The 23,659-nt window shown below is 40.4% G+C and overlaps 1 protein-coding gene and 1 pseudogene across 1 annotated transcript in view; both read right to left on the bottom strand.

Annotated features, from left to right (window-relative positions):
• AUTS2 (activator of transcription and developmental regulator AUTS2) overlaps positions 1-23,659 on the bottom strand; it is a 1,187,145-nt gene that overhangs the window by 792,134 nt on the left and 371,352 nt on the right. The window lies entirely within an intron of this gene.
• LOC133063932 (large ribosomal subunit protein eL38-like) lies at positions 851-1,578 on the bottom strand (annotated as a pseudogene).

Below are 23,659 nucleotides of genomic sequence, written 5' to 3' on the forward strand. Positions count from 1 at the left end.
AGCTTCAACATCAGCCCTTCCAATGAACACCCAGGACTGATCTCCTTTAGGATGGACTGGTTGGATCTCCTCGCAGTCCAAGGGACTCTCAAAGAGTCTTCTCCAGCACCACAGTTCAAAGGCATCAATTCTTCGGCACTCAGCTTTCTTTATAGTCCAACTCTCACATCCATACATGACTACTGGAAAAACCATAGCTTTGACTAGATGGACCTTTGTTAACAAAGTAACGTCTCTGCTTTTTAATATGCTGTCTAGGTTGGCCATAACTTTCCTTCCAAGGAGCAAGCATCTCTATCTTCCAAACTGCCACTGCACGTTCACACTACACATTTTAGGACTCCACAGGCTTTATACAAACTACTGTCTGTTTTTGAAGCACTCTCATTTTGACCTGTCACAGTTCTATTTGCACTTTAAGACAGTGCGCTAATCTGCCGTGTCATAACGTCGGTCATGCATCCAACATAGACTTGTCCCCCTAGACAGTTATATCACCTTGCCTCCAATTACAGTCAACTACACACAGATGGTTCAGTGGTAAAGAATCCATCTACAATGCAGGAGATGCAGGTTCAATCCCTGGGTTGGGAAGTTCCCCTGGAGAAGGAAATGGCAACCCACTCCAGTACTCTTGCCTGGGAAATCCCACGGACAGTGAAGCCTGATGGGCTATAGTCCATGAGGACACAAAGAATTGGACATGACTTAGTAACTAAACGATAGCACCACCACCCTTGTTTGTACCCAGCACTGTCCTTCTCCCTCAAACACACACACACACACACACACACCTTTTTAAAAAGAATTTTTGTTAAACCATAATACAGTTCAAATCAGCATGCCTGGTTCATTTCCACTCCTTCACTGCCCAACCTGGGGACCAGGACTGCTTCAGCTTCTCTGCTTTCCCTTTGTCTGTGATGACCAAGGTGTAAAGGTATCTGCTGAACTGAACTTTAAATTTCCTGTTATTCTTACTTTCCTTGATCTTGACAGACCTGGCATTGTCTCACCCAGCTACAAGCAGAAAGTCCTCTATTTCTTCAATTTTAAGAGGCTAGGCAAAGAGGCACAGAGAGCACATGGCCAAACCATGAGCAACAAGAACCAAGGAGAACGGATGAGCTTTCCTTACCCTCCCCGAAGCTCCTTTAAGGATCAGGGCTGGACCTTAGGGAGCTCAGAGTGTTGATCAAAGTTTTTAAACTGAAGTGACCTTTTATAAATTATAAACCATGTTGCACTAAATTATTATCAAAATGCTTCACTTACCCCAGGGCAAGAAAGAAAAGCAGCCACTCCAGTGATGCTAGGGGATACCAGAGAGGCTGTGTTCTCTCTAAAAACCCAATTTGAATTCCTACAAGTCAGCATCCCTGAACTGCACATTTGACAAGGAGCCTTATTTAGTAATTGTTTCTTTTCTGCTTTTCTACCAATTTCCAAGTTCCCTTGAGGGGAGTATCTTCCGATCATTCACTCCGTTATTACTCCTTGACTTACCAAAGTTAAAACATAAGCAATGGTTAGAGGACAACAATCTATAACTGATGCATTTGGCTGTACCCTTCTCATCTTGACAGTCTGGAGTAACACTTTTTTTACAGAGGGAACCAGTACTGTTGTGGATAAAAGATTTAGCCAACTGTGATCATTGGTTTGAGAGCCACTCAAAGCCAAACTGAGGCTGACTCCCCAACCTTCATTCCACGCTTCCCCTGCTGTGTGGGGGCTTTGCCCTTGAGGACATAACTCCAGCTCCAGGCCTAGTTAAGCCCATCAAAGTCCTTTCATCCTCTCTGCCAGCAATTGTTCTGGAACTCAGGCCTAAGTCAATCCAGACATGCCAACCCAAAGGGACAGCTTTTATGCTCATGCCCCAAATTTGTCCAGAGACAGCGGGAAGATCTTTGACTCTGTCTGGGAGAGAATTCATTTTTCCCTTCAATCTCTCTCAATCTCCCTGGCGCACACCCCCACATTACCACAATTAGCTAAGTGAGCAAAGTGTGAGGCCCTGACTGCCACTAATAACTATGCACAGATAGCTTAGGGATGCCACTGATACTGTGAATGCCAACAGATGAGACAGACAGAAATGAGGTCTCTGAGGACAGATATACACTAAGTCACTGAACTAATCTACCTGAGGCCCTCCCCACTTCTGGACTTTGGTGAGGTGACCCCATAAGTTTCCTTACTGGTTAAGCAAGTTTGAGTTAGGTTTTCTAACCCTGATACTTGAAAGCACCCTAACTTACACATTTAATGAAATTCTCTGCAATTTAAAAAAATCCGCTTGATACTCATTTCAACTCTATGCTTTAATTAAGAGCTATATAACAAAACTTAATTTTCATGTGTGATTATAATTTTTTAATTAGTTGAGTGAACAAAACAAGATGCCAAACATAAATATGAAACAGCATCACATGAAGTAGCTCAATGAAAAGATGCAGTCAAACAACCAGCAGCTGGCCAGGATCACATTAACATGTCATCACCAAAGCATCACCAACTCAATGGACATGAGATTGAGCAAACTCCTCCGGGAGAGAGTGAAGGACCAGGAAGCCTGGTGTCTGCAGTCTACAAGGTCACAAAGAGTGAGACACGACTCAGTCACTGCACGCCACCTCCACCACCACCAAGGCATATCCAGCAAACAGGCTGGTTACAAAACTCTTCCTTTAACTGGTGTCTGCACTGCACAGTGTGGTGCCTGAATGTTAAACAGTACTTAAAGATAAAAGCAAAACCGTGGGTTTGAACTCGCCTGTTCAACAGGAGATGGAACTACGAAAGAGGAATGCACTCTGGATCCTGAAGGCGTGCTAGGGTAGGAAATAATGGGCACAGACCTGAAGATACTGATTCAACTTTCCCTTCTACAATCAACTTTCTCCAAATCATCCTGAATCCCAAGAGAAAAAGCAATAAATCCTGAGACAACATGCCAGTTGCAACATGCAGACAGCAGCTCTCCTGTTAAATTTCACGAATTCTCCTCTCCCATTTGTGAAATAGAGAAGTTGTATGTGTTCCCTTCTAAGGCTCCTTTCTGCTCTGAAATACTAAGACACACAAACAACCAGAGACTTGATTTTCTATGGTGTATGATGAGGATTTCAACCTTGATACTTATCTCAATACTTTCTCATAAGTATTTATTAGGTGCCTACTATGTGTGAGGCAAAGGGCCAGGCCCTAAAGAAATGCTGAGATCAAGTATGTTCTTTACCTCCAGAGTATTACAGACCTGGGGAAAGGCTGCTATCAATATAAAAATCTTAGTGAACTAAATTAAATCCAAACACGTTACAAGGTAACCAAATCATCAAGTCCCAGTTTTCCAGGATAAAAGTAATGAATTAGAATGACAATCTCTAAGTACCAGGTGAATTGTACAACTAGAAGGAACCTGTGCCACAAATCTAAATATGAAGTTTTAAGTGGGTAATAAAGAGCAGTTTCCAAAAATCAATTTTAAAAGGCTGTGCTTCTAAGCCTGCCAAAACCTCATACTCATGATTCTCATCCTAGTTCATCTTTGCTATTTCTACCATCAAAGCATGAGAAACTCCGAAGCTCTTTCTTATCTGCCTTGCTGATCAATTTCATATCCCGTTAACCTTGAAACTTTTTCCAGTTCCTCCTTAACTAATTATTTTTTACTAAACAGGAAGCACGCCATTTATAAGTTTTGAATCTCTGATGGCTTATGGTATATCACATACACACGGTAAGCAAAACATACATATGGGACTAAATTTTTAAACTCATCACATGATAATATATGCAAACTTCATACCTTACACCTTGAAAGTTGCTTTCTGTTAAGTTTCCTCAAACTTTCATGTGACTACCAAGTTTTTCACACACCCTACAAGGACTTGTTCCTGTAACTACTTAAAATTTTTTAAGTTAAATTTTTAAAGACAAGTTAAATGTCTTTAAAACCACTCTCTGAAAATCCCTCTGTAAGTACAGTTTTACTTTCCCCTTCCCAAAGTAGCTTTTAAATCCAATGAATTTTCACAGCTATTTGGATCTTTTCAATTTAAAGATTAGTAGTGATTTACAAATACGCTGAAATGTCCGGAATGTGAACATTAATTCTATCTGTGATGCTGGGGAAAACTTACTTCAAATGTTCCTATCTATCCTCTCCTCCCCAATACACAGAACAGTCACACATCCACTACTTCATTCTACATTTCTATTAAGGTACTCAAAAACACCAGTAGTTTTATTGCCAAAGACACATTAGCTGACTCACTAAATGTGTCAGCTGAAAATTGTGTCTCCCCTCTCTATCTTCTTTTTTCACGGCTAGGTTTTGAACGTCAGTTTATCTAACCCTTATCTTTACACCTTAATCTGGTCACTACCCAGAGAGTCAAAATCCAGGTATGTCCTGTTTTTCCCACCCAGCATATTTATGATTCCTCCTACTTTTGAAACATTTATAACTATAGCTTTAATGCAAAGACAAAATTTAAATAAGATAGAGACAAGGATAGACATTTATGCAATGATCTTAGACAGTTCTATCCAGAGTGAAACAAATGTTCTTAACTGGTGAAATAAAAATGAAATTACAAATCTTGATAATCATGCCACCGAACCTGTATTTTTCTAATTGTTCACAGAAGAATCAAGGAAGACAAGGCAAAAATCTTGCTAAAGTTCCAATGAACTGTGTCTACAACATGCCCTGAGTTACTGTCCCACAGTCTTGCTAAAGAAAGAACTGAGGAGGATATCTGGCTTTCTGTAAGGACTGTACTCTTTTCTCAGTGCTTAGTCAACCATCACTTGTTCTGAAATACTGTCCAGGACCCAAAGAAAAGCTTACAGAATTTACTTACACTGTTTTTATTAAAGTCAAAACACACTGCCTCAAAGATGACGGTGAGTCTATAATCCGTTGGCCTCAAGAGCCCTGAGTTCATTATCTGCAGGTAGACAGATATTCCCTTACAACCTATTCTTTCACCTTTCATCTTCTACGTCATCTGTCAAATCTCATTCTCCCATGTTTAGTTAGAAGCTCATTTTCCTTTACAGAGAGGTCAAATGCAGAATTGGAACTAATGAGTCCAGCAATTTGCATCATATAGCGCTACACCACTCACCATTAGAAGTAACCAGTATTCTCAGAACAAAACTCAAGAAAGCCTCTGCTTTTTTTTTTTTAAGGTTTTTGAGATTTGTTACTATTAGCTTTTTCTAGCCAGCACTGAACAAACCTTCCAGTATATAAAAGCTCAAGTTTAAATCAACCCAGCTTTCTGCTGTCAGGCAGATCACCCTAATGCATTACAGAAGGCTTGGTTGAATTCCAAGCTTCTATCTAGTTCTCAGGAATCGGAGCCTTGGCCAATGGGCATAGAGTGAATCATAACCAATTTTTCTGCTGTTGTATTAAAGGAGGCGGGCAAAAGAACAACCCCTTATAATCAGATAACCAGAGACACTGGCCAAGAACTGGTGCCATCTGCCAATATGGGTAGAAACGAAACTGAAGAGAGAAAGGTTGGTGAGTGGGCAGATGGGACTCTCCTAGTCATCTGGTTTTATTATCCTTGCTCCAATTTGTGTTCAATAATTTGAGCAAAAGATAGAAAAGATATATCTCTCCATTGGAATAAGAATATGATGGGAGAACACAATGTTGAATTACACCTTTCCCATGCCTCTTCTGAACTGAACTGAACCTGACTCTTCATTCCAAACAATTCCCACACCACCCTTTGGTTGAAGAAGGCAAACGCCTCATCTCTGAGATGAGAGCCCAGAAAGGTATTTTCTACTGTGCATTAGGATTAGACCTTCTACTGCTGTTCTTTGAATTTTGTGGCTAAATTTATTAATAATTTGTGCAACTGGACACAACTGACATTTTTATCTGTAATAACTTCACTTAGCTCTTTACATTTAAAAACCAGAACAGAGAACAGTATGATTACAGCACAATCTGAGGGCCTAGTGGGTGACACAGGATACAAAAATCATTTTTATCCCACCACTGTTTACCTCTTCTGACTAACTCCAGCCATTTCTCTCCTTTGCAAACTATACTCAACTCATTTTATTGTTTGCACTTCTGTCATTATATTAGACTGATCATATCTCTATGTACAGAGAGTTCTGATTATTAAGCTAATTCTTAAAAAATAACTGTGTTTCAATGCAACTGATATAGTAGGAACAATCTGGGCATGAGTTTTGCATTTGCTTGTGTATGATTTTGTATATAATAAATACAAACAGGTGCTATCAAACAGTATTTGTCTTTCTCTGACATATCTCACTTAGCATAACACCCTGCAAGTTCATCCATGTAGTTGCTAACGACAAAATTTGATGTAAGATGTATGTTACAGAACCCAGGTCTCTTTGCTAAGCCTCACACACTGAGGAGAAGGGACAGTGGAGGTGATTTCTGTCTGGAGTGACCTCTCTCAGATATCTGCATGGCTTACTACTCCCTTACCTCCAGCAAATCTTGGCTTAAAGTTCCCTCAGTGAGGTCCAACCTGACTGCCTTATTAAAAAATTCACTATTCAACTATGACAGAAAGGTTTTCCTCTTTCCTTTTTACCTTCCAAAACACTTTAAGATTTATGTACTTAACTATTTTTCTTGCATTATTCATTAGAATTTAAGCTCAATGACAGCAGATTTTTTTCCTACTTGGTTTGGATATCATCACCCCACTATTTAGAACTGCACCTGACACATGGTAGGAGCTCAAGAAATATTCACTAAAAAAATGAATACACATATGGAGGCATAAGCATGGTTATTTAAACCATTATAAGAGTCACATTAATAATTTCAAATCCACAGAACTAAGCACCTTTAAGGAACTTGCTCAAATACATGAAAACTATGGAAAAGTCCTGGGCTCTAACTGAAGGGCAACATCCATTTAGAAGGCTAGACATAGGTTCCCCTCCTCCCACCTCAGAGAGCTCTTAGAATTACAGGACGTGTTTTTTAAAATATGAATGTGGTCATACTTATAGTTGGAGGTAAACTGGCTCCACATTGTCATCATTTCTACAGAGAAAGAATAACCAAGTCACTCCTCTGCGTTCACAGCACCTGCAACAAAGCCACTTGAAGACAAGAGGTGGAGTTGGACGCATTCAAAAAGAAATTCACAGCTGAGAAGCCAGGGATCATGAAATACACACCAAAGTGTTTCACAGAAAAACCTCTAGAAATGGCAGAATATCAACTTGTATCTGACCTCCAAGTCACTCAAAGTCCACCCAAGTCTGTCGGTCAGTAACAAATCCCAAACGTCAAGCTCATTCTCTTTGCCACTGGCTTTACAAAATGGACTTCTGATGACTATTTGCAGGTGTCTATATACAAAAGAACTTAGCAAACTACTTGGTTCTGGGGCATACTAAGTTGGTCAATTTAATTCCACGTCTAAACCAACATTTCATATGCAGTTTGTGATCATCAAATAAAAAGATATGTGCATCTTCAAGCTCATGGCAATACTATGTATACTGTTCCATTATAAGATTTAAAAGAACAAGTGACTCATTCTTGATACTAGCACCTCATGTCTCTCCAAACTCTGATTTCTCATCTGAAAATAGGGATAATTCCAGCTGTGCCTCATGGGTTATTGTAAGGATTAAATGAACTAAAGTTCATTTCCTAGTTTCAGATAATAAGCACCACCTATATTGTTAAATCTCTACCCTATCTAGACACTTAAGCCACCTGGGAAGCCCCTACAGTCACCAGAGGAGTTTAAAGGTCACAGGCCTACCCTGCAAACATGCTAATTTAAATGGGCTACGACAGAGTCTGTTTAAAAGTTCCAGTTTCAGGTTATTTCCACATGGAACCAGACTGGAAAACTCAAGATTTAGATTCTAATACCCAGATTCAGTAGTCAGCAGTAGGTTAGGAAATATGCAGTTTTTCACAGGTACCTTATAAAAATTCTTACACTTAAGCAGTATAAGAAACTGATCTAATAAACATAACAAAGCATTAAAAGCATTTATCATAGAAACTAGCAAAGTAGCACTCAATGGCAAAATAGAAAACAATTGTGTGTATGTTTATAACTATGTATTTTATATATGTGTGTGTACATATATACATATATATATATATATATATATATAGAGAGAGAGAGAGAGAGAGAGAATATGGATTAATCTAGGTGTGTTTGAAACAAATCCACAATCATAAACTATTTAACATAGTTAATGACTAACAGGTTTTATCTTTATGACATCTATGCTTCCAACTGCATTTTAACAAATACAGTTGAAAAGTAAGTTAAAAATATATACTAGAATACAAGTTTTTTTTTTTTTAAGTTTTTAGAATTTTCTATAACAGAAAAATGTGACCTTAACAAGTCTGGTGTAACTTTTGAGAAGGGAAGGAAGAAGAGTGGGCAGGAGAAAGAAGGGACAGAAAAGAAAATTAAGTCCCATAAACACTGGCACTGGGTAGTGAGGAGGGGAGTGTGTGAGGAAGGTTCCTTGACTTACATAAAAACAAAAACACTGAAACACTTGTGTTCTCTTGGTCTCCAGACACGGGTAAGGACTAGCATTTGCTGACTGGCTGTGTGCCAGTCAACCATAAACTCGGTCAGAGCTCCCAGCAGCGTGCAAGGGCGCCCTGACCACACACGACCCACACAGGCCACAACCTGCACAGAACACCACGGGACTTTTCTCTCAGGGTCAGAGGCTCAGCCACTCGGCCCTGGAGGCCAGCTCCTGCGCCGAGAGCTCGGAGCAGAGAACAGGCCACCTGCGGCACAGCCCTCAGCGCTGGCGGTCCTCACGTCCAGTGTTCCCGCCTGCACTGCCTCTGGAGACACAGCACCTCTGACAATCTCTACTCAACAGATAAACAGCAGGGCCCTCGCAGGGTCAGAGACTATCGCTGAGGGAACTTACAAACTCCTGAGGAGGGAGCTCTGGGAATGAAGTCTTTATTAAAACGGCCAGTCAGTCCTCAGGGTGAAAGATGATGAAAACTGACTGGTGTTGTAAAATACCTTCCTCCACAACGAAGTGGACCCACCTTAGAGACACTCTGGGAAAGACAAGTTGAGTGACTCAGACTGTACACAGGCAGAAATTTTCAGTAGAGTGGTACAGATTCCCAAAACACTCCTGGGTTGGATGTATCTATCAGCTTTCAGGCATACTTTGGCTGTCATAGACCCTGTTCAGCATGATCATAAAGACCGATGCAAGGACTCACCAACTGGAATGCTATGGGTTAAGAAGGAAAGGCATGTAGAAACTAGCCAGAAAGAACTCAAATGCTCCGGAGGACCCGCAGCAACAATTCCTCTGAGGCAGCAGAGCAGGCCCTCGGCCTCTGTGCGCGGTGGCAGCCAGTCGCCTTGACCCAGAGGGGCCTGGCTGTGGGCGCTGCTGGGCATAAAACTGAAGAATGATTTGCAGAACAGCTCTTAAGTATTAAGTATCCCAGGAAGCAGAGGGCAAACATGAGATGAAGAGAAACAGGAGGAGGAAGAACCCTTCTGAAAAATGTCCTCCTTAATAGTCTCAGTAGGTATTTAATTTCTATTTTTTCCCTTTTCTGTGAATTCACAAAGGCCAAATCTTCCAGTCAAATTAGAGTGCAGTAAAGCATTAAGTCAGCATTCAACAGGTTTAATTACTGTGTAAATGAAAGAAATTATTATTCATTCATGACATTTATTTCAGATCCAATGCTAGCTGCTTTTATGTAAAGTTGAGGGTGAGGGGAGTAAAACTCAGATGGGGAGAAAAGAACAAGAACTAGGATATATAATTACAGCTGTATTTCTTTGCCAAGTATTACTGAGCCTAAACAAAAAAGTGCTTGTTTGCTCTCTTGAGAAAAAGCATGTGATCCACTGGGTGGCTCTAAAGAAAGCCTCCCCTCTCCTGACACACGGCCAGGCTTGATAGGTAGACCAATATTTGAAAAGACAATAACAGGGGGCTTATTAAGGCCACAAAGCCTGGGAGAGCCCATTGTGGTTCAACAGTCCTGAACTCTGGGAACAATCCTAGCAGTCAGGCCCTACAAGGTAATGGATGTCCCCTGCACCGGGAGAGAAAAAGGGCCAGTTGATGCTATCAGGACAACCAGACAATGAGTCTTTTTTAATGAATTTCCACTGAGTTTAAACAGCTAGCACAACCAGAAATCACACACACACACACACACACACACACACAACCCTAAACTAAATCACATGTGGAATTTATTTTTCATTCTCATCTGTCTGCCTGGTGGTAGAGATTCAACAGAGGGTGCCTGGGGAGCTGGTTCAAAACAGGGAGAAATATCTGTCCGCAAATCAGCGTCCACTGAATGGGAGATAATCTGTCACCTGAACTGCTAACCCTCCACGGTTTTATCAGAACACAGTTATTACAGACTATAATCCCACTGAAATCCTGTAGGTTTTCCAAAGAACACTCCGAACAAAGTCAAACGCCTAATCAAAACATATCATCTTCCTACTCCAACATACTCACACAGGCAAGAGAACACACACAAACACACACAGGGATATTTTTGGAACCAGTTATTCTCAAATCTTTCCTAAACCTCCAACCACTAGCATTCAATTACTACAAACACTACAGCAGTCAGGAATTGGCAGTAACAATCTGTTTGTTTTAAAACCTGAGGCCACACAAGTTGTGGACAAGAAATTATTGTAGAACAATTTAGACAGACTTACAGGACCAAGCACAAATCTGAGAAGTAATAATAATGAAGCTGTGGTTGTTAAGGCTAAAGGGTTACTTGTTGGCTTAGAAGACTAACTGAATAAGCTGAGCTGTTGACAAAAATAAAACGTTTGTAGATACCTTAAGTATTTCCTGAGAATAAATACCTTCTTTGGACTTAAACCTTTCTGCTAATTTCAGTTCCAGTGTCTCAATTTCCACTGGCAAGGATCTAACATGTATTTTAGGATAAAGAAAATAGCAATTATCTGCATAAAAAAGTATTTGAGTCTGAAGAGAAAATTGTTTATGCATTATTATTGTTAACAATTACTGAGAACTGCAGCAATGTTATTTAGACAAACCATTGTATGTATTAAACCTTGACTGAGAGTCAGAATTAAGTAATGGGCTTGGTGTTCAGTCAATATTCTAGTGGAGCCCCAGATTTCTTCAATTTCTGACTTCTCAACTTTAAATTGTTAATGGTACAAAGAAAGACCAGTGGAAGTCCGATTAATAAATCTCTCAATTCTTCCTCCAATGTATTCTTGAAGCTCAATACAGGATTATGGTTATGATTACCACAAGATAGGTTTTCCTGGGGCCTGAAGCAGGTAGCATTATGATTTCTGTCTGTACACTGCCTAAACACTTGTCTCCTTTAAAGCTCTGATTTTTCTCAAGGTTACTGTTTCAAGTTATTCTACCAGGGAGCATCTCCTACTACTTTATCCTGAATTAGGCCTTAAAAGAGATCACCTTCATTCCCCCACTTTTAGAAAAGGAAAATAAAATCAGAATTCTTTACACACACACACACACACACACACACACTTATATATTCTCACAGCATGTGAGATCTTAAGTTCACCGACCAGGGATCGAACCCATACCCTCTGCATTGGAAGCATGGAGTTGTAACCAGTGGACTGCTAGGGAAGCCCCTAAAATATATTTTTAAACCTTGTTATTGTTTTTGGTGCTTCAGAACCTTTTCTTCATTCTTTGGCAACCACAGCTCCAGTTTCCTTTGAAGAATTAACCCACCTACCTCAGGCTCCCAGCAGTGTGGGGAAGGCTGAGAGGGTCATGAGAGTCACACCACCACGGGGTGTGGCCATCACACAGATCCAGGCACAAGTGACTGATTTAAGAATGGCCATGTGACCAACGTCGGACCACAGAGGAGTAGCAACATGATTCTTGTTGGAAAGGACAAGAATGAGGGTCACTCTCCCAGGGCTGCTGAGCTGGCAGAACATGAATGAGTCATCTCTGCTTCTACCTCACAGAAGCCAACACAGAGGAAGCCTTGCTGAAGGATGGAGGCAGGTTTCCAAAAACACTGAGCTCCTGAAATTCAGAGGCTTTTAGCTCAGTTTACTGCTTAGCTCTGTGATTCTTTTTTTTTTTTTTTAGCTCTGTGATTCTTAAGCCCATAAAGGTTTGAACTGGGGCTAAGGTGCAGAGATGTGTCAATTTATGCCAAAGGTAGTACTGCCTTTTTAATCCTGTTCTGCAGCTCTGGTGTAACCACACTTCTTTTCAACCATCTCAAACTTCCTCCAGGTATCATCTCCAAAAAGCCTTCCTGGGTGACTGTTCCAAATATATTCAGAGGCACACAGGCCGATAATCCCTCAACTCCAGCTTAATCATAACTATGCAACAGGTCAGGTACTCTCATATGTGACTTAATCATTCATTATATATCATTATGTATCACCTGCTCTTTTTATTCTTATGTAGTCATGCAGTCTGTGAAGCTTCCACAACAAGAATTCATATTATATTTGTAATATTATGCACAGATTTTAGATTCAGAAGATCTGAATTTAACCTCACCCTTTCACTGGCTTCTTTGAACTCTGCTTCTCACACCTTTAATGTTAGGCTAATAATATTATTTTTCGCAACTTTAGTAAGATGTAAATGTCATATGACATTGTATAAATTTCAGGTATGTGGGCCGACTTGATATATTTGTATATTGCAAAATGAATACAGTACTATCTGCTGTAAAGGATAGCTGTGATAACAAAGTGACATAACTTGTGAATGTATGTTGCGATCTTTAAAGCACAAAGTAGGTGATATAGTGGTGGTGGTGATGTCTTTTATGCTCCCATCGGCAGGTCTGTGAAGGAGCTGAGAGGCGGAGGGGACCACCAGTCATCACTTGCTCCTTGCGTTCCTGTGCTCCTTCCCCACATGAATACACTCACTGAGTGACGTGACAGACAGGAGCATCACAAAAATGCCGGGAACAGGAGATGACCAGTGGACAAATGTGAGATTTCATGGCTCTGGAATAAAAGGATTTCCATATCTGATATCTTTATCTAATTGAGTCTTTCCCATTTTTGAGGGGAGGACTTGTACATGTAAATATATATATATTTTTATATATCACAGAAGAGCTATGTTCTTCACTTAGATATCCAACAAACTACTTTAAAACAAAGAAAAACGTGTTTTAGGGTAGAAAATATTCAGATATCAAAACTCTGTACTTAACAATGTAATTTGAGGGGGAAAAACTGCTTATATTTCATCCCCAGTTTCTAATGTTTTTAAAGTAAAGAGTTGCGATTGGATGAGTTCCAAGGTCTTTCTCAGCTCTACAATAATGTTTTCCAAAAAAGATTTTTACAGGATATTTAGGTTTACAGTAAAACTGAGAGGAAGGCACAGAGAATTCCCATATTCTTCCTGCTCCCAAACATGCACAGGCTCCCCCATACACTCTGGGAATGGTACCTTAAAAAAAAAACCAAAAATGCACCTCCAATGACACACCATAGTCACCGGTAGTTCTAGAATAACTTTTAACCTTCTAATGGTTTAGATTATCATATGACATAGCATTTAATTTCCTATTACATTTCAATTGATCTAAGCTCCCATAAATACAACTAAAGTTCACTGAGTGAACAACACACACTTGTTTTCCAAATGTGTTAACAATGGTCTATTTCCTGGAATATTTTAAAGACATTCTCATCCAAGGGCTACCTATGGGTGAGACCCTTTGGGATATAGTGACTATCAACTAGCTCATCTGCTTCCATCAGGTTGGTTTTCCGTCAGTGAGCCGCTCCTGTCAGGATTCTGAAATAACACTGGGATGGATGGAGCACTCCTGGGATCGTTCCTCATTTGGAGAAAGGCCCACAGGAAAAACAAAATGTTTGATTCACATTGCTGCAGCCCACATCTGTCTTCCATCTGACCTTTCTGAAGATAGCGCTTTCCTATACTATCACCTTACACTATTTCCTACACCATTAGCAGGTCTCCCTGGACCTCAAATCACTTCACTAAAAGCACAAATAAAATTAAACTCTACTGTTCAGTGATGGGAAATGAAGGAACAAAGAGGTCCCTGTAATGATCACTCCAGGAAGGTGAGGACAGACCTGTGCGCACAAGACGCTACACTTCCAGCTCTCTGCGCCAGTTCCCCATCATTCTCATCAATTAATGACTTTGACATTAATTAAACACAAGATTTCTTGTCACTTCACAAGATCCCATATGTCCTCTTCCCACTGCCCAGTACTCTTCTACTGACTAAGCTTAGCTCTACACTCTCAGCCTTAAATCTCTATAAATATGGCCCCCAGCAGGAAGGGTTAACACTCCTCTGGAGCCAATGTGCCAGGCACCACCATATGCAAATACCTTTTCAGAGGTTATCTCTTTGAATCTTCACCAAGCAACCCTATAAAGTAAATATATTACTATCTCACAGATGAGGAAATCGACACACAAGGAGGTAAAGTCACATGCACAAATTCTTTACTGCAGTCTTCTATTTCTCTTTTTTAAATTACTTTTCTTCTGAACACAGATTTACTCATTTTTCCACTGTCTACCTAGTGACCATCTAGAAGGTAGTAACAACTGTCAGGAGAAGAACTCAAGTCTCAAACAATCCATGGAACCGTGAGTCTTGGTTGTATTCACAACTTAAATGACCAACCAGTCACACACCAAAAAACCCTCCTCTATCTTCTCTCCACTTGCTCCACACTCCAAATATTTATTAAATAACTATTACGTGTCAGATACAAGGCTAGAAGCTGTCTGTTCTCTAGTAGCTATTCTGAGGTGCTGAATTAATCATTTTGGATCCATGATTTCAGCAACTCTCTACCTAAACTAGAATTCTGGACATAATAAATGAATCTGATCCTCAACATTTCCTCAGATGCTTAGTGTTTGTTTTTTTTTTTTTAATCAGGTTTACTGAGGCAACACTGGTGCACATAATTGACGTACAATGCACTGGACATAAATTGATAGCATTTTGAGCTATGAGGTCAAAACACTCTCCAGAGAGCAAAAGCTTACTCCACTATAATGCTCCAGGAGGGCCCACACACAGTCCTGAGAATGAGTAGAGATCTATCAAATTCAAGTCCTGCCCATCTTGAGTTGCAGATGATTACATGTTACCAATTCCTGGGGTCACAGGACCATGAATGAGTTTGACAGACATATTACCATGCAATTTATTCCAAAGCATTTCTCAACCCACACAGCAGTAAATTTGCCCTGTTCAAAATCATGATGCACTCAAAAGTCTGTCTTTACATCTCATCTTTTCTTATTTTTCAGCACTTCTTCCATCTTTACTCTCCTGTGTTTATTCATGTTCTATCCCTTCTTTCATTAAAAAGTGCTCCTAGGAAAAGTGAAGTGAAAGTCGTTCAGTCATGTCTGACTCTTTGCAACCTCATGGACTATACAGTACCTGGAATTCTCTAGGTCAGCATACTGGAGTGGGAAGCCTTTCCCTTCTCCCGGGGATCTGCTCTTTCACATTAAGTTAGCAAATCACTAAGATGAGCATGAAGCTGAAGTTCCAATATTTGGGCCACTTGATTCAAAGAGCTGACTCATTAGAAAAGACCCTGATGCTGGGAAAGATTGACGACAGGATGAGAAGGGGATAACAGAGGATGAAATGGTTGGATGACATCACCAACTCAATGAACCTGAGTTTGAGCAAACTCCTGGAGACAGTGAAGGACAAGGAAGCCTGAAGTGCTGCAGTCCACAGAATCACAAAGAATCGGACATAACTGAGCGACTGAACAAAAAACTGCAACAAGATGTCCAAGCTTAGTGTGTTACTTTTTCCCAGGAGTACTGGAAATTAAATAGGAAACCAGTGTCTAATTGCTCACCTTAAACCATGAGCCAGTTACATAGGGGTGAGGTCCTCTAGACAATCCATTATTTCCCTGAGATCCTGTGACATGGGCAGCTATGAATCTATTCTTAGCCTTCTGGTTCAATCACTCATTCATTCAGTACTTAGTGGGTACCTGTCACGCCCCAGCTAGTATTGTAGGTATCAGGAAACGGCAGTATACAAAACAGGCACAAATCCTGCCCTACACTTCGCAAGTTAAAGAAGAGCATGTACCACAAACAACTCCACGTACGATATATAATTATCACATATGGCATTAAATGTTATCCGTTCTTTCAGGATCTATGTACAAAGGATCTGAGAAGTTTTTCATCTTGTTTGAATGATGCCACGATGCACGACAGAAGCCAGAAAAAAACAGCACTGGCCACCTTGACCAAGTCACACACTGCCCTGAAAAACACAGTTTTCTCTGCTCACAAAGAAGGCTGGGTTAGGAGAATTCTAAACTCATCTTTTCAGCTTTTCTAATTGGCTCAGGGAAGAATACAGGTCACAAACAGAAGATTGTTGGACAAGTCAGACTACTAGTCTTCTGCAGGAATAAAGACTCTATAAAGAGGCAAACATTATTCTTTATGTCACTAAAGATATCACCCTTTCAACAGCCACCTACCACACCCCTGAAGCCAGCAACAATGTGAGGCAGCTTTAGTGAAGCTGGCAGATGCATTCTCAAAGTTACACTCAGAGAATCATTTATATTCATGGTCCCCTCTTTCGTTCCTCCTTTCGCCAACCCCTAGAAGTGTTTTCAATTTGAAAAACAATAACTATTTTTCCCTTCCAAGTTTGAAATGAGGTATCACCTGGCACAGATGAAAATGAACTAGATATTTTCTAAAAGAAATACTCAAAATTCTCCACTGAGGGTAACAACAAAACTGGTAAACACATTTACCCTCTTCCTGGGAAAACATACACAAGTTTAAAACAAAATGCTTCTACTGACAGGTAACCCAGTAGACACCTGGAATTACATACCTTTTCCTTCTACTGCACATTCCTAATCTTCATTTCTTACATACCAAAGTATATTATTTATCTACATAGAGCATTTAATGAGCATATTCTATTGGCAGAATCTATATGTACCTGAGCGACTGAACTGATATGTACCAACTAAAAACTACTTCATTATCAAACTCAGTATTTAAATAAAGATGTAAATGAGAGAACAAGCAGTCTTTCACAGGGTTTTGGAAGTGACGAAAAATCATTTAAATCACTGCTTTTCCAAACTTATCTTCTCTTTATTATATTCTCCCCCAATCTTCACTGTGAAAATATTCGCACACTTAGCTTCTTTTTATTATATTCTTCACTATATTTTCCCCAATCTTTATTGTGAAAATATTTAAATCCACAGAGAAGTTGAAAAAAAGAGTGCAACGAATGCCCATATATTCTTTGCTCAGATTCACTAATTGTAGTACTAAACTGGACATGGAACAACAGACTGGCTCCAGATCAGGAAAGGAGTACATCAAGTCTGTATTGTCACCCTGCTTATTTAACTTCTATGCAGCAGTACATCATGCGAAATGCCGGGCTGGATGAAGCACAAGCTGGAATCAAGATTGCTGGGAGAAATGTCAATAACCTCAGATACGTACATGGCACCACCCTTAGGGCAGAAAGCAAAGAAGAACTAAAGAGCCTCTTGATGAAAGTGAAAGAGGAGAGTGAAAAAGTTGGCTGAAAACTTAACATACAGAAAACTAAGATCATGGTATCTGGTCCTATCACTTCATGGCAAATAGATGGGCAAACAATGGAAACAGTGACGGACTTTATTTTGGGGGCTCCAAAATCACTGCAGATGACTGCAGTCATGAAATTAAAAGACACTTGCTCCTTGGAAGAAATGCTATGACCAACTCAGTCAGCATATTAAAAAGCAGAGACATTACTTTGCTAACAAAGGTCCATCTAGTCAGAGCTATAGTTTTTCCAGTAGTCATATATGGATGTGAGAGTTGGACCATAAAGAAAGCTAAGCATCGAAGAATTGATGTCTTTGAACTGTGGGGTTGGAGAAGACTCTTGAGAGTCCCTTGGACTGCAAGGAGATCAAACCAGTCCATCCTAAAGGAAATCAGTCCTGAATATTCACTGGAAGGACTGATGCTGAAGCTGAAGCTCCAATACTCTGGCCACCAGACGTGAAGAACTGACTCACTGGAAAAGACCCTAATGCTGGGAAAGACTGAAGGTGGGAGGAGAAGGGGACGACAGAGGATGAGATGGTTGGATGGCATCACCAACTCAATGGACATGACTCTGAGCAAGCTCTGGAAATTGGTGATGGACAGGGAAGCCTGGCGTGCTGCAGTCCATGGGGTTGCAAAGAGTCGGACACGACTGAGTGACTGAACTGAACTGTCACAAAATCAATAATTAACATTTTGTCACATGTGCCCACCCTTTGCCTCCTTCCCTCCTTTCCCATCTCCCCTTCCCTTCTCTCCCACTCTACGCCATCTACATGCACACACACACACAGTGTTGTTGAACCACCTGAAAACAGCTGCAAACTTTGATACTTTATCCCTTTATTTCAGCATGAATTGGAGATCCAGGACATTCTCCTCCATAACTAGTGTCATTAACATTCTTGAGAGTTTAATATTTACCCAGTACTATCATCTAATACAGTCCAATTTCTCAATTTCCCTAGTTGTCCCCAAATGACCTTTATAGCATTTTCCTCAACCAAGGATTTGCTCAAAGCTCACACTCTGCTTTCCTGATTGTCATGTCTCTTTAGCCTCCTTTAATCTAGAACAGCACTCCGAGTACCTGTTCATTTTATCTAGTTTAACACACTTACAGATCCAATGTTCTACGACTGTCCTGTGAACTGAATTACACTGTCAAATTACTCTTTTATAAACAGCTGTAAAATGTTTAATCCATCTGAAGGATATAATGGTGGGATGAGGAATGGCTTTAAAATTTTATAGACTTAAAATCCTCAAGTCTTTTCATCTCAGTATTGTCTCTGAGACCATAGGCACATAGTCCAAATGCCAGCTCTGCAAAACTTCTCTCCAGACATTATGTACCCAATCCTGACTGTCAAACCTACTGCCTTTACAACTCTAAGATATAAGTCATTATATCCAAAAGAATATTTTGTTTTTAAGACTGGAAAAGGGTTACCAGTATTTGAGTCAGAGGTAACCCAAAATTAATCAAATAATTAACACATTATCTTGTTTAGTCGTTGTGTCAGACTCTTTCGCAAGCCCATGGACTGTAGCCCGATAAACTCCTCTTCCATGAGATTTCTCAGACAAGAATACTGGAGCGGGTTGCCATTTCCTTCTCCAGGTTATCTTCCCAACCCAAGGACTGAACCCGAGTCTCCCTCATCGGCAGGGGGATTCTTTACCACCTAGCCATCAGGGAAGCCCTAACACATTACTGACCAGGGGACTTTTGCAGAATCTAACACCTATGGCGTTAACATGTCTCTAGTTAATAATGTGTTAATTTGTTTCCCACGTTTAAATCAGAATCTCAAGCATGGCAGTGAACCAGAAAAATTACACTAAGAATCGAAAGGAATATGATTTAATCCACTAATAACTAAGTCCTCACAGCAAATATGGATAATTTTTCAGAATACATACAAAATAATAATATTAATATAAATGAGTTTTACTGTTCCTTTCAGAAAACTTAGTTCTTCAAGAAAGAAGCACAGTCCTAGCCAAGGAGGACGGTCTGGAGACCCTTAGAAATACTGGAAAGTTTGCAATGGCCTTTGGCCAAAATCAATAAAGTTCTGACCTGAAAACTGGCTTTATTGCCATGAACAGCCACAGTGGTGGGAAGGAAGAAGGCATTAGGATTATTTTTTCCAAATAAGCTTGACTCTGGATTTCCACACAGAATTGCAACTAACAATTCCAGGTTATGGAGAACATTATTTGCAGGAAGCAAATCTAATTTAATTTTTTCATTGCTAACATAACACCTGTGATACAATAAGGGCTTGTTTGGTCCATTTACACATTCATCTAATAAATACTGATTTACTGCCCTCACTGTATGCCAGGCAACATACTCTGTGCTGAGGATGTTAACAGTGAAATAACATCCTAAAGGTCCCTGCTATCACTGAATTGCAACTTTCAATAAGGTATGAATAAAAAACCCTAAAGTAAATGTATTTTCAAAGAGAATCATTTCAGATGGTTGTAAGTAATATTAAGGAATTCAAAGGGAAAATCACATAATGAAAAAGAAGCAAAGGGGCAAACACGGATAGGTGATCAGAGAAGATGACACTGAAGAGTTAAGGTCTGAACTGAGATCTAAGGGGGAAGATAAAACCCACCACATGAGAACACGTGGCAGAGAAACCTGGGCCGTGTGAATAGGCTAAGAACTACAGATGGCTGATGACGGACTCAAGGTCTAGAGGGACAGGGGGCATGAAAGCGGGTAGGGGTCACTCATGACTTCAGAAGTCATGACCAAGTGCTGAGATTTTATTCTGACTGAAATGAGGAGTCCTAGAGGATTCTGGACAGGAGAATGCTGAACTGTAACCGATGTTTCTAAAAGGTTTATCATATTGGCCAATATGTGCAGAATGAAAAAAACATCACCACAATGAAAATCAGTGAATCATATGCCTCAACCCCCCTTGTTTATGCCTTTAGTTATATTTCCAGGACTAATAAGAGGCAGAAGTACACAATCACAGCACTGTGTAGGCAGTGTTAGAAATGAAGTAAACAGCTACTAGATCTGGTTTTTCACCTCTATTCAAGGACACAGACAAGACTGAACAAGAGGGAAACAGCACACTGCACATGCTCCAAATGTATTTGGGGGAGTCACATCAGCAAAATAGTGCAGTAAGAGATACAAGCCTTGGTCACCCCTACACCTCCCCCCACCCAAATTACACAGCTATTCATGAACAAAAGTAGTCCTTAGAGAGCCCAAGAATCCAATTAGGAACACAGTGGAGCAAAAAAAAAACAAAGAGAAACTGCACAGAAAGGATAGCTGGGGAGATGCGCTTGGCTGAGACATCCAGAGACAGCTGGGAACAAAGAAGAAAAGCGAGAGCCATGAGTATCACGCACACGGAAGGTGCCACCATGGTCCCCAGTGGCCAGCTCTGCAAAAATCACTGGCAGCCTTTAATGCTGAAGACTTCAACAGCCTCCCCCACAGCAGCGGATCCCCAGAGAGGGAGGCAACGCTGTTCACCTCCCAGAAAGAGCTGCTGTTACACTTCCCCAGGCTCACACGAAGCTGCCTCCACTACTACCACACATGCCTCCAACTGTAGAGTTTCAGGGGCTTCGCGTGGAACCGCACTTCAAACCCAAGCTCCACAAGCAGGCCACGTGATCCACATCTCGGGCACCAGAGCCACGGCCGCTCTGTGCTAGCAGTTCCCCGGACCCCGGAGCTGCAGTGGTTCAGCAAATGCATGTGCTGAAGAGGCTGGCACCATGGCGTCTTCATTAGAAACTAGCACCAGGGCTGCCACAGAAGCCCCTGCAAGCTGAACCTGACACAGAGAGGGCTGGTCTGCCCTGACAACCCCCTGGAAGAAAGAGAGAGGAGAGGAGCGCCTCAGGACACTCCACCAGTGAACACCCCAAAAGAATTCACTGATCCTGCAGGCACCCACAGCCTTGGCCAATGAAGACCACTCCTGTCTTCCCCAATGCTTGCCTCAGCTGACAGAGCTTCAAAAGAACTGCACCACTGGGCTTTCGCCAGAGTCAGAACCGCCCCACACCCCCACTCAGCAAGTGCCCGAACATCCTCTCACAGGTGAAGACACTTCCCAACCAAACCAACTGGTAAGAACTGGAAGAGGCAATTGCTCCATCAAATGTACAAACATCAACAACACACTTTTCCATGCTTCAAACACAAAACACACACAAAACAAAATCAAGAAAACATAACTAGCAAACAAACACCTTAATATCCCAGTAAGTGACACCCCTGAAATGGAGATCTGTGAATTGCAGAGAATTAAAAAATAATTATTTTAAGGAAGCTCAGTGATTTAAGGTAACACAGACAGACATCTAAATGAAATTGGGGGGGGGGGGGGTGCGGGACTGGAAAAAAATGAGAAGTTCAACAGAAATACAGAAATTTTTTTAAAAAAGAGCCAAAATGAACTTCTGGAGCTGAAGAATTCAATGAAGGAAATGAAAACCACAATAGAGAGCATCAAAAGCAGACCTGATCAACAGAAAAATCTGAACTCAAAGACAAGTCATTTCAAACTGCCCAGAGGAGAAAAAGGGATGAAAAAGAGTAAAGAAATCCTAAGAAAATCATGGGATACCCCCAAAATGAACACTGTTCTCATTATGGCAGTCCCCAAAGGAACAGATAGGGAAAGGGGTAGAAGGCTTATTTAAAGAAATTATGGCTGAAAACTTCCCAAATCTTTTGGGAGACACAGGTACCCAGGGGAAGAATAAATGCATAAAAACTCTGTATGCAATCAATGTTAAGTTGCCATCAGCTTTAAACAGACTGCTATGTGGGCTTCCCAAATGGTGCTAGAGGTAAAGAATCCTAATCCTACGCCTACTAATGCAGGTAGATGTAAGATCAATCCCTGGGTCAGGAAGATCTTTTGGAGGAGGGTATGGCAACCCACTCCAATATTCTTGCCTGGAGAATCCTATGGACAGAGGAGCCTGACAGGCTGCAGTTCACAGGGTTGCACAAAGTCAGACACAACTGAAGTGACCTAGCATGTATGCATGGTAACCCCAAAGCAAAAACCTAAAGGAAATACACAAAAGACAAGAAGAAAGGAATCAAAGCATACCACTATAGAAAACTATGGAATCACAAAGGAAAACAGTAAGAGAAGAAGGAAACAAAGGAACTACCAAACTGTCAGAAAACAGTTAATAAGATGGCAATAGCAAATCTTTACCTTATAATTACTTTAAAAGTAAACTGTTTAATTTACTGTTTAAACTGTTTAAATTTCCCAGTCAAAAACACATAAGCAGATGAATAAATAAAAAACAAGGCACGACTACATGCTGCCAGGAAGAAACTCACTTTGGTTTTAAGGACACACATAAGCTAAAAGTAAGGGTGTAAGAAAAGATATTCCATGCAAATGGGAACAAAAAGAAAGCAGCCAGCCATAGCTATACGTAACACCAGACAAAATACACTTTAAATGTAAAACTGTGACAAGATTAAGAAGGCTATTATATAATGATACAGGATACAATTCATCAGAAAGACATAACTATTGTAAATATATATGCACCCAACATGGGAGTAAATAAATATATTAAACAAATATTAACAGATCTGAAGGCAGTAAAAATACTGCAACATAATAGTGGGAGAGTTAAATGTCCTACTTTTAATAAGAGAAAATTCATCCTGAAAGTTAAGTATGGAAGTATTGGACTTTAGACCAAAGAAGCCTACCAGACATATATAAAATGTTCCAACAGTACAGAATACACATTCCATGAGCACACGAAACTTTCTCCAGAACAGATTTTATTATAGGGAACAACATTGGTCTTAACAAGATTATGAAGATTAAAATCGTATCACGTATCCTTGCTGACCATAATAGAAAATAGGGGAAAATTAACATTAGAAATCTGGAGAATTCACACACATGTGGAAATAAGCAACATACTACTA

The sequence above is a fragment of the Dama dama genome, chromosome 10 (assembly GCF_033118175.1).
Source record: "Dama dama isolate Ldn47 chromosome 10, ASM3311817v1, whole genome shotgun sequence".
Classification (NCBI taxonomy): Eukaryota; Metazoa; Chordata; class Mammalia; order Artiodactyla; family Cervidae; genus Dama; species Dama dama.